The sequence below is a fragment of the Melopsittacus undulatus genome, chromosome 5 (genome assembly GCF_012275295.1).
Source record: "Melopsittacus undulatus isolate bMelUnd1 chromosome 5, bMelUnd1.mat.Z, whole genome shotgun sequence".
In the NCBI taxonomy this organism is placed as follows: domain Eukaryota; kingdom Metazoa; phylum Chordata; class Aves; order Psittaciformes; family Psittaculidae; genus Melopsittacus; species Melopsittacus undulatus.
The window spans coordinates 24,668,859-24,680,947 of record NC_047531.1 but is presented as its reverse complement, the minus strand read 5'-3'; positions in this window follow the sequence as shown (position 1 = coordinate 24,680,947).

Here is a 12,089-nt window from a genome sequence, read left to right as displayed (position 1 = left end):
TACAGACCAGTCAGTCTCACCTCTGTGCCTGGCAAAATCTGGGAGCAGATTCTTTTGGAATGCATGCTAGGGCACATGAAAAAGAGAAATGTGCTTGGTGACAGCCAGCATGGCTTTAATAGGGGAAAATCCTGCCTGACCAATTTGGTGGCCTTCTATGACGGGGCTACAAAAGTGATGGACAGGGGCGGAGCAGTTGATGTCATCTATCTGTACTTGTGCAAAGTGTTTGACACTATCCCACACAACATCCTTGTCTCTAACTTGGAGTGTCATCAATTTGATAGGTGGACCACTCGGTGGATAAAGAACTGGCTGGATGGTCACACTCAAAGAGTCGTGGTCAACGGTTCAAAGTCTGTCTGGAGACCAGTAACGAGTGGTGTCCCTCAGGGATCGGTGTTGGGACAGGTCTTGTTTAATATCTTTGTCGCTGACATGGACAGTGGGATTGAGTGTGCCCTCAGCAAGTTTGCTGATGACACCAAGCTGTGTGGTTCGGTTGATACGCTAGAGGGAAGGAATGCCATCCAGAGGGACCTTGACACACTTGTGAGGTGGCTGATGCCAACCTCATGAAGTTTAACCATGCCAAGTCCTACACCTGGATGGGAGCAATCCTAGGCACAGCTACAGGTTGTGCAAAAAGGAAATTCATGGTAGTCCTGCAGAGAAGGACTTGGGGGTGTTAGTCAATGAGAAAATGAACATGAGCCAGCAGTGTGCACTCACAGCCCAGAAAGCGAACCGTATTCTGGACTGCATCAAAAGGAGTGTGACCAGCAGGTCAAACGAGGTGATCCTGCCCCTCTATTCTGCTCTCGTGAGACCTCACTTGGAGTATTGTGTTCAGTTCTGGTGTCCTCAACATAGAAATGTCATGGAACTGTTCGAACAAGTCCAGAGGAGAGCCACGAGGATGATCAGGGACTGAAGCACCTCCCATATGAAGACAGGCTGAGAAAGTTGGGGCTGTTCAGCCTGGAGAAGAGAAGGCTGCGTGGAGACCTCCTAGCAGCCTTCCAGTATCTGAAGGGAGCCTACAGGGATGCTGGGGAGGGACTATTCATTAGGAATTGTAGTGATAAGACAAGGGGTAACATGTTGAAACTTAAACAGCAGTGGTTTAGACTGGATTTAAGGAAGAAATTCTTTGCTGTTAGGGTGGTGAGGTACTGGAATGGGTTGCCCAGGGAGGTACTGAATGCTCCATCTCTGGCAGTGTTCAAGACCAGGTTGGATGAAGTCTTGGGAGACATGGTTTAGTGTGAGGTGTCCCTGCCCATGGAAGGGGGGTTGGAACTAGATGATCTTGAGGTCCTTTCCAATCCTAGCTATTCTATGATTCTATGAACCTGGTCTAGTGGAACATGTCCCATGGCAGAGGAGTTGGAATTAATTGATCTTTAAAGTCCCTTCCAAGTCTAACCATTGTATGATTCTACAGTATTAACATTCACATCATATTTTGTCAGCTCTTTGCTTTGAACCAAATTAGTAAGTGGTACTTTCTCTTAACTGTGATTTTAGGAAGTATTTTTTGAGGCAGAGAATTTGAAAATGTAGTTGGTATTACTTTTCTTAAATGAGAATCACAATTTCTTGAACACCGCAGATATTTTCAGAAACATTATTCAGGTTGTTTTGGAGACATGGTGGGTGTCAGATGGAATTCTGAGCTGCAGCAGGTCACAGCAGTAAAAGAAACACCTGGAAGACAAGGCCACTAATCTCTTTGTTCTTACTGTTTGTTGCTTACGATGTATTAAAGAGCCTTTGGCCTGTTGAGAGGATTCTCGGGACTATAACTTTTCATTCATGCACTTTCAGCTAAATCTAAGTAACGGAACTTTCACCTAATATAATTTAGCTGATTAAGGCATCAAAAAAGAACAGGTATGTTCAGTATAATAATGAAAAATTTAAAACAGTATTAATTTTCAACTACCTTTTATTAATTCTCAGAATAACCTTATTTATTCCTTAACATTCTACTTTTTTTGAATTAATTTGCAATAGAGCTGGAGGAACAAATATCTTGGTGGCCAGCTTAACATAATATAATTTTCAGTAAACAGATACAGAAACAAGTGAATATTTAGTAATATAAAAAGAAATAATGTGATCATTAAAGATTTATTTCAGCTGACATACTCTCCAGAAATATTTAATGTCATTTTGGACTTTCCTTTCGGAACCTTCTTTTTTTTTCTTGTTTGTTTATTGGTTTATTTCAGAAAAAAAAAGGTCTTTTGGTGGTAGTGTTGTTTGTGGACAAGTTTTGGGTTGTTGTTAAATTTTTTTTTTCCTGTAGTTATAGCAATTACAGCGGTAGAATTTTGTTCTACAAGAAAATCCTAATGACAAAGTTGGAAAATGTAATGTCTCAGTATTTCTTAAATGTAGTATTTCATTATGCAATTTCAGACTCTAATTTTATAGTTTCCAAATTTTCCTTTTCAGCTAAAGCTGTTTGTCATATTTTATTTCAAATGTCCCTAAATTCTATTTTTTAAATTTTTCTTTGTTTTTAAGGAATTCCTTCCACCGACATTGTTTGAATGGTATCCTTTGGTTTTCAAATCCTGCCATGTTTGCAGGCCCTAATTGCAGTTTAGAAGTATCTTTATGCTGTCCTAATTTTTCCATCTTCTGCATTCATTGCTCAATCCAGAGTTCAGGAGTCCAGTTTTGCATTTATTGTAGCGAAATGGAAGACAGAAGTAGAGTTGATGTGAGTCCCTTAATATTATTAAAGAAATATAACAAAGAAGATACACTTCAAAAAGAACTGAGGAAAAGCACAGTGACTGCTGAAACACAGCCCTGTCCTCCATCTCATTCCAGGTCTCTTACTGCCTTCATCAAAATGTGGGGAATGAACACTAAGTCTAAACTGAATTTCAGTAGGAAAGCTATTATCCATTCTTATTAGAAAATGAACCAAGTTCAGCTATCTTACTAGCCTCATAATACTATTACTGATGGTTTATGTAATGGAAAGTGATGCTGCTGTTGGTAAGATCTATCCAGACCTGAATTGTTAGAATTACCAATAAAATTATAATCGTCTTTCTTGTTAAGGTATTTGCTAAAGAAGAAAAACCTGTTTAAATCCTTTGTCTGATTTTATTTCACATCAGATATATAATTTTGCTTGATCTTTTTTTTGCTTCTTTCACAGTCTGTGAAATGTAGATGTGGATGTAATAGAGCCTAAATCTAAACTCTTATAGAATATAAAATTTGCTGTGGAATTTGTGAAAATGTTATGCAATGAAAGATTTTTATGTTGATTAAATATGCCTGATTCTGAAAAATACGCATCTTTCTCTTTTACACCCAAGTATTAGCTCTCTGCAACATGCACTAGAGATTTATCTTTGCTAATAAATTACTTTTTTATGTCCAGTACACTTGGCATAACATCCGTTCTCAAAATTTTGTCCTTTCATGCTTTTATCCTGAATCGGTAGCATAATCCTTGTTCATAGTAGTGTTTTCATTCCGCTTTTCCCCACTCTATTTTTGACAAGGAATATTCTTCTATTGTCCTATTGCTAGAGTTTGTATTACATGTTATTATTACTATTAATAATAAGCTCAGTCACCAGACAGCAGGGGTTAAATGACTGCTGCTGTGTTGAATACTGTGTGGAGTTGGGAATTACTATCAGAAAGTTATCTTTCTGAAATGACAGACTTAGTATATTCTCTGTTTAAATATTTTAATGGAAGAAATTTATTCATTTAATGAAGAAAGACAGAAATAGTGTGTGTGTGTATGCTGCATATGTATGTGTGTGTGGTCTTACTATAGGTTTTGATTTTGTTCATACAAGCATTGGCTTTTCAAAGGTGAAAGCATAAATAGACTCATTGTCTTTATCATTCCGATTTAGTTTTAAATGGCAGTTTACTGATCTAACATGAAGAAAGTGAGTATAAAAAATGTGCATATTTATTCAAGGACAGAAAGCCCAAATTTCTGTCAAATTTCTGTCATACATGCAATAATCATTCTAACCTATACTATTTTCCACTTTGTATGAGCCAATCAGTCAGTCTAAATAAAATCTGCTTTGCATTTGTGTTCTACTGGTTTTGTTTTACATTTATAAAAACCAAATATGAATGAATCATTTCAGTTAATGTCTAATTCATTCTTTAAACTTGTTATGAAGTGTCTCATTTTTTTATTACCCAGGATTTTAAACATTTTAAGATTTATCTATTTTAACAATTGCAAGAAATAAATTTCAACTTTGTTTTATGGTATTCTGCCTGCTGTTTTGAGATAATTTCTTTAACATTAATGATATGTTTTCTTCCATGTGTTATGCATCCTTTGTGTACCATCTTGGGATAATCTTGTCTGTAGTTTACTAAAATTATGTTGAGGAACTTCTGTATAGTTTCATATAAATGATATATGGAAAGTTTGCACAATTGGTATCAGCTAATTTCTTTATTTAGGCTGAGAAAATAAATAATCATACAAAGAGAAAATAGTTTAATTTGTCCACGCTGTTCCAATTAATATTCAACATCTGAAACAGGGGTAGTGGGGGACTATATTAACAACTGCAATAGCAAAAAAACCCAGATAATTTTGCCTGTAAAACCAGAGGATGATAATAGTGACATTTTATGTGCCATATAAATCTAGATATATTTTTATATTTACTGATTTTTAAACTGTTGCAGGCAGTCAGATGTCTAAATTATTTGTATAGGTGTACAAGTGTGCTGGGCTTAAACCATGACATTATGCAACTGAACTTAATATCAGCTGAACTGGGACTGTACTGTACCATAATTTAAATTACTGGAAGTACATACCATTCAAATTTTATATAGGTGCTTCAGCTAATTAAAGTGAAAAGGAATTAAAAACTGAACTGAGCTGATCCTCAGACAAAAAGACAAGCAAAAAATTAAAGCATATATATTACAAAAAATTCTGAAACAGATAAGTCTGAGTCAGTGAAAGCATTTGGCTTTTATAATTTTCAAAATACTGAATAATCTGAATTTTAAAGTAGGAGGTTACCAAATGAAAATTCAGAATATTCACATATCCTACAGGACTATATGTTTAATATTGTATCCTATAAAGAAATTTTTTCTTAAAAAATTACTGCTAAATTTAATCACATTTTAGAATATATTTCTGTTACTGCTGTAATTTAAAACACACAGAAAAGGAAATTAGATTGCTTTTCTCTGATATTCATCATGACCAATGTTTAAATCAGCTGTAAGCTCCAAATATAAATATTGATCTAGTATTCCATTGGTGGGAAAATACAGTACCTGAAGAATACTGGATTTTGTACTAAATAAAATCTCTACTAGACTGGGGATTTTTTGTTTGTAAAGGAACAGTTCAACAGAAGTTCTAAATTTTCAGGGTTTTCTCCTTTTGTATTCTCTGCAATGATTTAGGCTTCTTCCTGTGCATACCTGGATATAGAATAGTTAGAATCATAGAATAGCTCAAGTTGGAAAGGACCTGAAGATCATCTAGTTCCAACCCCCCTGCCATGGGCAGGGACACCTCACACTAAGCCATGTCACCCAAGACTCTCCAAGCTGGGCTTGAACACCACCAAGGATGGAGCATTCACAGCTTCCCTGGGCAACACATTCCAGTGCCTCACCAACCTAACAGTAAAAAAAGTCCTCCTTATATGCAATCTAAACTTCCCCTGTTTAAGTTTGAACCCGTTACATGTTGTCCTGTCACTACAGTCCGTAAAGAAGAGTCCATCCCCAGCATCCTTATAGGCCCCCTTCAGATACTGGAAGGCTGCTAGGAGGTCTCCACGCAGCCTTCTCTTCTCCAGGCTGAACCGCCCCAACTTTCTCAGCCTGTCTGCATATGGGAGGTGCTCCACGCCCCTGTTCATCCTCGTGACCCTCCTCTGGACTTGTAACAGTTCCATGTCCTTTTTATGTTGAGGACACCAGAACTGCACACAATACTCCAAGTGAGGTCTCACAAGAGCAGAGTAGAGGGGCAGGATCACCTCCTTCTTTGACCTGCTGGTCACGCTTCTTTTGATGCAGCCCAGGATACGGTTGGCTTTCTGGCCTGTGAGTGCCCACTGAAGCCAGCTCGTGTTAAGTTTCTCACCAACCAACACCTCCAAATCCTTATCCTCAGGGCTGCACTGAATCTCTTCTCTGCCCAACCTGCAGCTGTGCCTGGGATTGCTCTGACTCAGGTGTAGGGCCTTGCATTTGCATGGTTAAACTTCATGAGGTTGGCATCAGCCACCTCACAAGTGTGTCAAGGTCCTTCTGGATGGCATTCCTTCCCTCCAGCATCTCAACCAAACCACACAGCTTGGTGTCATGGGCAAACTTGCTGAGGGCGCACTCAATCCCACTGCCCATGTCACCGACAAAGATGTTGAACAAGGCTGGTCCTAACACTGATCCCTGAGGGACACCACTCATTACTGGTCACCAGCTGCACACTGAGCCATGACCACAACTCTTTGAATGCGACCATCCAGCCTGTTCTTTATCCACCAAGTGGTCCGCTTATTAAACTGATGACACTCCAATTTAGAGACAAGGATGTTGTGTGGGGTATTGTCAAACACTTTGCACAAGTACAGATAGATGACATCAACTGCTCCGCCCCTGTCCATCACTTCCATATCCCCATCACAGAAGGCCACCAAATTAGTCAGGCAGGATTTCCCCTTAGTGAAGCCATGCTGGCTGTCACCAACCACTCTGTTGTTTTTCATGTGCCTTAGCATGCATTCCAAGAGAATCTGCTCCCAGATTTTGCCAGGCACAGAGGTGAGACTGACTGGTCTGTAATTCCCTGGGTCATCCATTTTCCCCTTCTTGAAAATGGGGGTTATGTTTCCCTTTTTCCAGTCGTCAGGAAGTTCACCTGACTGCCATGATTTTTTTAAATATGATGGCCAGTGGCTTTACAACTTCATTCGCCAGCTCCTTCAGGACCCGCGGATGGATTTCATCAGGTCCCATGGACTTGTGTACATTCAGGTTCTTAAGATGGTCTTGAACCAGATCCTCTCATACGGTGGGCCTAAGGTCTTCAGTCTCACACTCACTGCATCTGCCTTCCAAGACTTGGGTTGTGTGGTCAGAGCTTTTGCCAGTGAAGACCGAGGCAAAGAAGTCATTAAGAACCTCAGCCTTCTCCAAACCCAGGATAGCCAGTTCTGGTAGCTTCCGGAGGGCGCCTTAGTCTGTCCTTTATTTGCAAGGTACCTATGGAATCCCTTCCTGTTATCTTTCACATCCCTTGCCAAGTTTAATTTTAACTGGGCCTTAGCTTTCCTAACCTGAACGTTAGCTTCCTGGACAACATCCCTCTATTTTTCCCAGGCCGCCTGTCCTTGTTTCCACCTTTTATAAACCTCTTTTTTCTTGTGAATTTTCCTCTGCAGCTCCTTATCCATCCAAGGAGGTCTCCTGGCCCTCCTGTTGCACTTCCTTCTGGTAGGGATGCAAAATTCCTGAGCTTATAGCAGGTGATCCTTGAATATCAACCAACAGTCTTGGGCCCTCCCTGCCCTCTAGGGCTATATCCCATGGAATCTTACTAAGCAGGTTCCTAAAGAAGCCAAAGTCTGCTCTCTTGAAGTCCAGGGCTGTGAGCTTGCTGCACGCTCTTCTCACTGTCCTGAGGATCTCGAACTCAACTATCTCATGATCGCTGCATCCAAGGTTGCCCTCGACCGTCACTTTTTCAACCAGTCCTTCCCTGCTGGTGAGCATGAGGTCAAGCACGGCACCTCACCTTGTCGGCTCCTTTATTGCTTGCAGAAGGAAGTTGTCTTCCACAAAATCGAGGAACCTCCTGGGTTGCTTGTGCCAGGCTGCGCTGTGTCTCCAACATATACCAGAGTGGTTGAAATCCTCCATGAGGACAAGGGCCTGCGCAAGCTTGAGGCTGTTCCTATCTGCCTATAGAGCTCTTCATCCGCAGAGTCCTCTTGATCAGAATCACAGAATCATACATTCTGCATTGTCTTGTCATTATACCATGGTTCTTCCTAAAAACTCCTGTCCCAGTCAGTCATAGTGTGAATGTATGAAGGGAGGGTTTCCAGGAACTTTATTTCCTCACACTTCTTCAGCTAATTACCTGGACTCAAAATACAGCCAGAAGCACTATAAATATATTTATTTACACCCAACCTGATTCTGTGACTGCAATAGCTTCTTGCATATCTCTGACACTCCTGTCAAGACTTCCTTCACCTTTGGTCCTTGCAAAGCTCTGTTGAATGTCTGTACCAGGGATAACAGAACAAAGATGGGAACATCCTGTAAGTGGATTATGCATTGGCCTTGAAGAAGCTGGAAATTCAGGACTTGGGGCTTTTAAAGAAAACTATGCCATGCCTGGGAGGAGGAAGAGTGACCATGTCTCATGAAAGCCAGTGCTAGATGTAGAACAAATGCAGCATGTGGGTATTTTTGAAGACATAATACCTGCCTATATTTTGTTACCTATATTTAGAAACATATTGGTATATATGCATGTATGCACATCTTTAGTAGTCCATCTTCCTTGTTGGCTACTTTGATTCACTCTGCCTTTTAACCGACAATCTCTGTAACACATTCTCTCTTCAGCCTCACTTGAACTGCTTTTCATTTGCTGAGAGCACTTTATCCTCCTTAAATCCTTTCTTCTTTAGGCTTCTGTCCTCAAACCATCATTCCTGCTTTCAGATTTAATGCCCTTACCAGCTTTCTCTTGAAATGTTATGCTGATACATGTCTCCTGTTAAGTTACATGTGAATTTTGTTGTAGAGTTGCCGAGTTAATATATGTAAAGTACTTTTGTGCTCTGTTCAATCTGCTTGAATCGTGAATGGATATGGCATACTGGTTTCCAAAGCTAGTACACACAGGTAACCTGATATTAATCTCCAACCATATTGTATTCTACAACTTAAAGGATGCAGAATATAACTTTAAGGCATGGTGTATAATGAGTGTGAAGAACAGATCTACATGGATGGTAGTTTGAGAGATGTTGAACCTGAGACAAGTGCAATGTTGCTGGCATCACTGAAATACTCCCACATTTGCAATATACGCAAAAATTAAGTGAGGTGATTCATTGCTTAGCTGAACCCTCAAGACAAAATTAAGAACCTAAGCTCACTGTACTGTGCATGAGGAGAGGAAGCTCTTCAGAATGGGATTCTCAGTGATCTGTTGAGTGGGAAGCTGGTAAAACTGAATTAAATGGAAGAACAAGGGCTAAGGTTCTGTGGCTGCAGAATGCAAGAATCAAACTAATCTTTCAGTACAGAACTACAGATGCTTTTCTCCACTCAGGATCCTGAGTTATGAATGCTATCACTGTGCATTGTAAAAAGAACAGGTTTTTCTGTTGTGTATTTGTTTTGTTTTTCTCTTTTTTTATGTGACTTTATTGTTGGTTGGTTGGGGTTTTTTGTTGGTTTTGTGGGTTTTTTGTTTGGTTGGTTTTGGTTTTTTGTTGTTTTGCATTTTGGATTTTTTTATACAGCACTCAAGAGAAGAAGAAGCCTGGTTTAGATGGAATATATGAAATTCAGGCACAAGTTTATAATGCGTCTATTCCAGCTGGTGAAAATTTAAAATACTTATAGCACAGTGGTCTGGTTAAGTACTATTAAAAAGGATCATTACATATTTTATTAGTGGAGCTGTTTTGCAAGAGGAATTAAGCCTCACCTCAAAATACCTAAGTCCACTGCTTTGAACACTTTATGAGGCTGTCAATCACTCAACTCAACTCTCTGCATCATGTTCATGACTTACTGCCTCATGACACACTTCCTCCCACATTCTCTTCTGCTCTACAGCTATGCTGTCTTACTTCTGTACTGCTAAAATTACATGTCTCTGCTGACCACTGCTTTTCTAATTTCTTGGGAATCTGGAGTATGATTTCAGAGCTGTTAACATTTCCTTAAGTTTAAGGTCAGTGCTAGCTTTGGTGTTACAAGAATCTCACTGGCTAAGTAAAGGCATAGAATTAAGCAATAAACATTTAGATGAAAAGGCAATAATCAGACTAAGGCCAATAGCTCTGATAAAGTTTGTGTGATTCCTTTTGAGAATGTAAGGACCTATCACTTCCAAGTCAGGTGAAGATAAGTGAAACAAATTGTATATTTTCTTATAAATATTTCCTTTCTTTGATATTGCTGACGCAAATGGAAAGGTGCAATCTTGTTTCCAAATTCATTATCTCCTTCATCTTTGGCCTACAAAGAAATCTCCCCAGTAAAGGAACTGGAGAGATTTGTGTTTGCAGATTTTTGGCATCTCTGTCATTCCTATTTGCATTTTGTAACTAATCCAAATATACATTTTACATTATAGTATTTTTTTTTTACATGTGAAGCAAATCATTGAGGGGAAAAGTGTGTTTCATTATTAGATCCTCAAAGGTTTTTCCAGTTGCTTTTTGTGTTTTTATAACAAGATAAAGCTCCTCTTTAAAAAGTGCCAGGAATGTTAGCAAATTTAAACAAATGTATTTAATCTGTGTAGTCTGTGATTTCCCAGCAGCAGCTTCCCTTTGGAATGTTCACAGATGTAATTTAATATTTGTGTCCGAACAGTGACAAGATCATTTCTATTTTCATCGCCTTGCCTTGTCTCCTGCTGTTTCTTTTCCCATTGAATCTAGTGACAAGTAGCTTCCTGGCTTCTGTAGGAGTCTACATTTTAAAAGAATATGGAAATACACAAAGCATTTACAGTGATAGAAGAAAATTGACCTAGTGCTCTAAATATACCCAATTTACTTTTCCAAGAATGGTTGCTCTATCAGTTTAAGAAATAATACAGAATAATTTTAGTCCTGAAGAGGAGGACAGATACAAATTCAGAGATGACACACTGGATGAAAGGATACTGCGGAGGTCATCTTTGAGCTTCAATGGTAGGAAACAGTTCTTAATATCTGACAGAATTCTTTGTCCCAGCATGCAGAAACAAGACCACAGAAAATGTTTGTATTCTGGTCCCTGAGCTGTGTGCAAACGTCAGTGATTCCTTTGATGTTGGAATGGGGGAAATTCCGTTTTTTTTTTTCTGAAGGAAAACTACATGTATTAAAAAGTGTATTTATGAGAGTTAGGTTATAAAAATGCATGAAAACCACTTTTGAAGACCACTTTTTAAAAAAAAACAAACTACTGCCTGGTTCTTCCTTCTATTCTTCCTGCCAACTTTCCAGTTGAATATGTATTTGAACATAAGGAACAGTTTGGCCATGAATGACACCATCTTTAGAATAAGTTGAACTAAATTTTGGGAATGCTATTCAATGGAAAAGCTGTGTCAAGCCTTCAAGTTTCTTCCCTGGAACTGGATGAAAATCATCAGCATTCATGTCACTCTGGAGAATCACTATCGAATATCACCGCAGCCCAAGCTTGCTGTATAACCCTCTTCAGAGAAAACTTATTTTCTTTTCCAAAACTGTTTGTCTGGCTGGTGATGATTTCTGTTCTAAAGATATCCAAATCTTTTACATAATCATGAAACAGAGGAAGGATCCTTCCATCCGTGTGATTTTAGAGTGCAATTGCTGTCTGCTTCAGCTCCATCTTTATGCAAAGATATTTTTCTCCTCTTGTTGATTCATGAAGTAAATTTTGTGATTCAGAAAGGGAACAACAAAAAGGCCACCCACAGGAACTAAATGTAACAAATGCAGAAGTCAGGTATTTTTTTCTTTTTTATTTTTCCTAACAGCTTTAAATCTGGAGGATTTCTTAAGAGAAACTGAATGCATGTATGGAGATCAGTACAGTGAAAACATCACCACTTTTAATATTGGAGAAAATGAATGAGGGAAGACCTTGTTATTGGGCCGGGAACTTTTCACTTGCTGAGGAATTAAGAGCATGGTTTGGAACAATAGCTCAAACTATTCTGTCAAGTTGCAAAAAAAGAATAAGGTGACTCAGATGTAAATGAATTTTAAAGTGAGTCAGATGCCACAATAGAGATGATTCAGAAAAGAGTACTTCCTCAGACAAGCCTTCCAGTAAGGAAAATGTTTTTGAATTTGTTA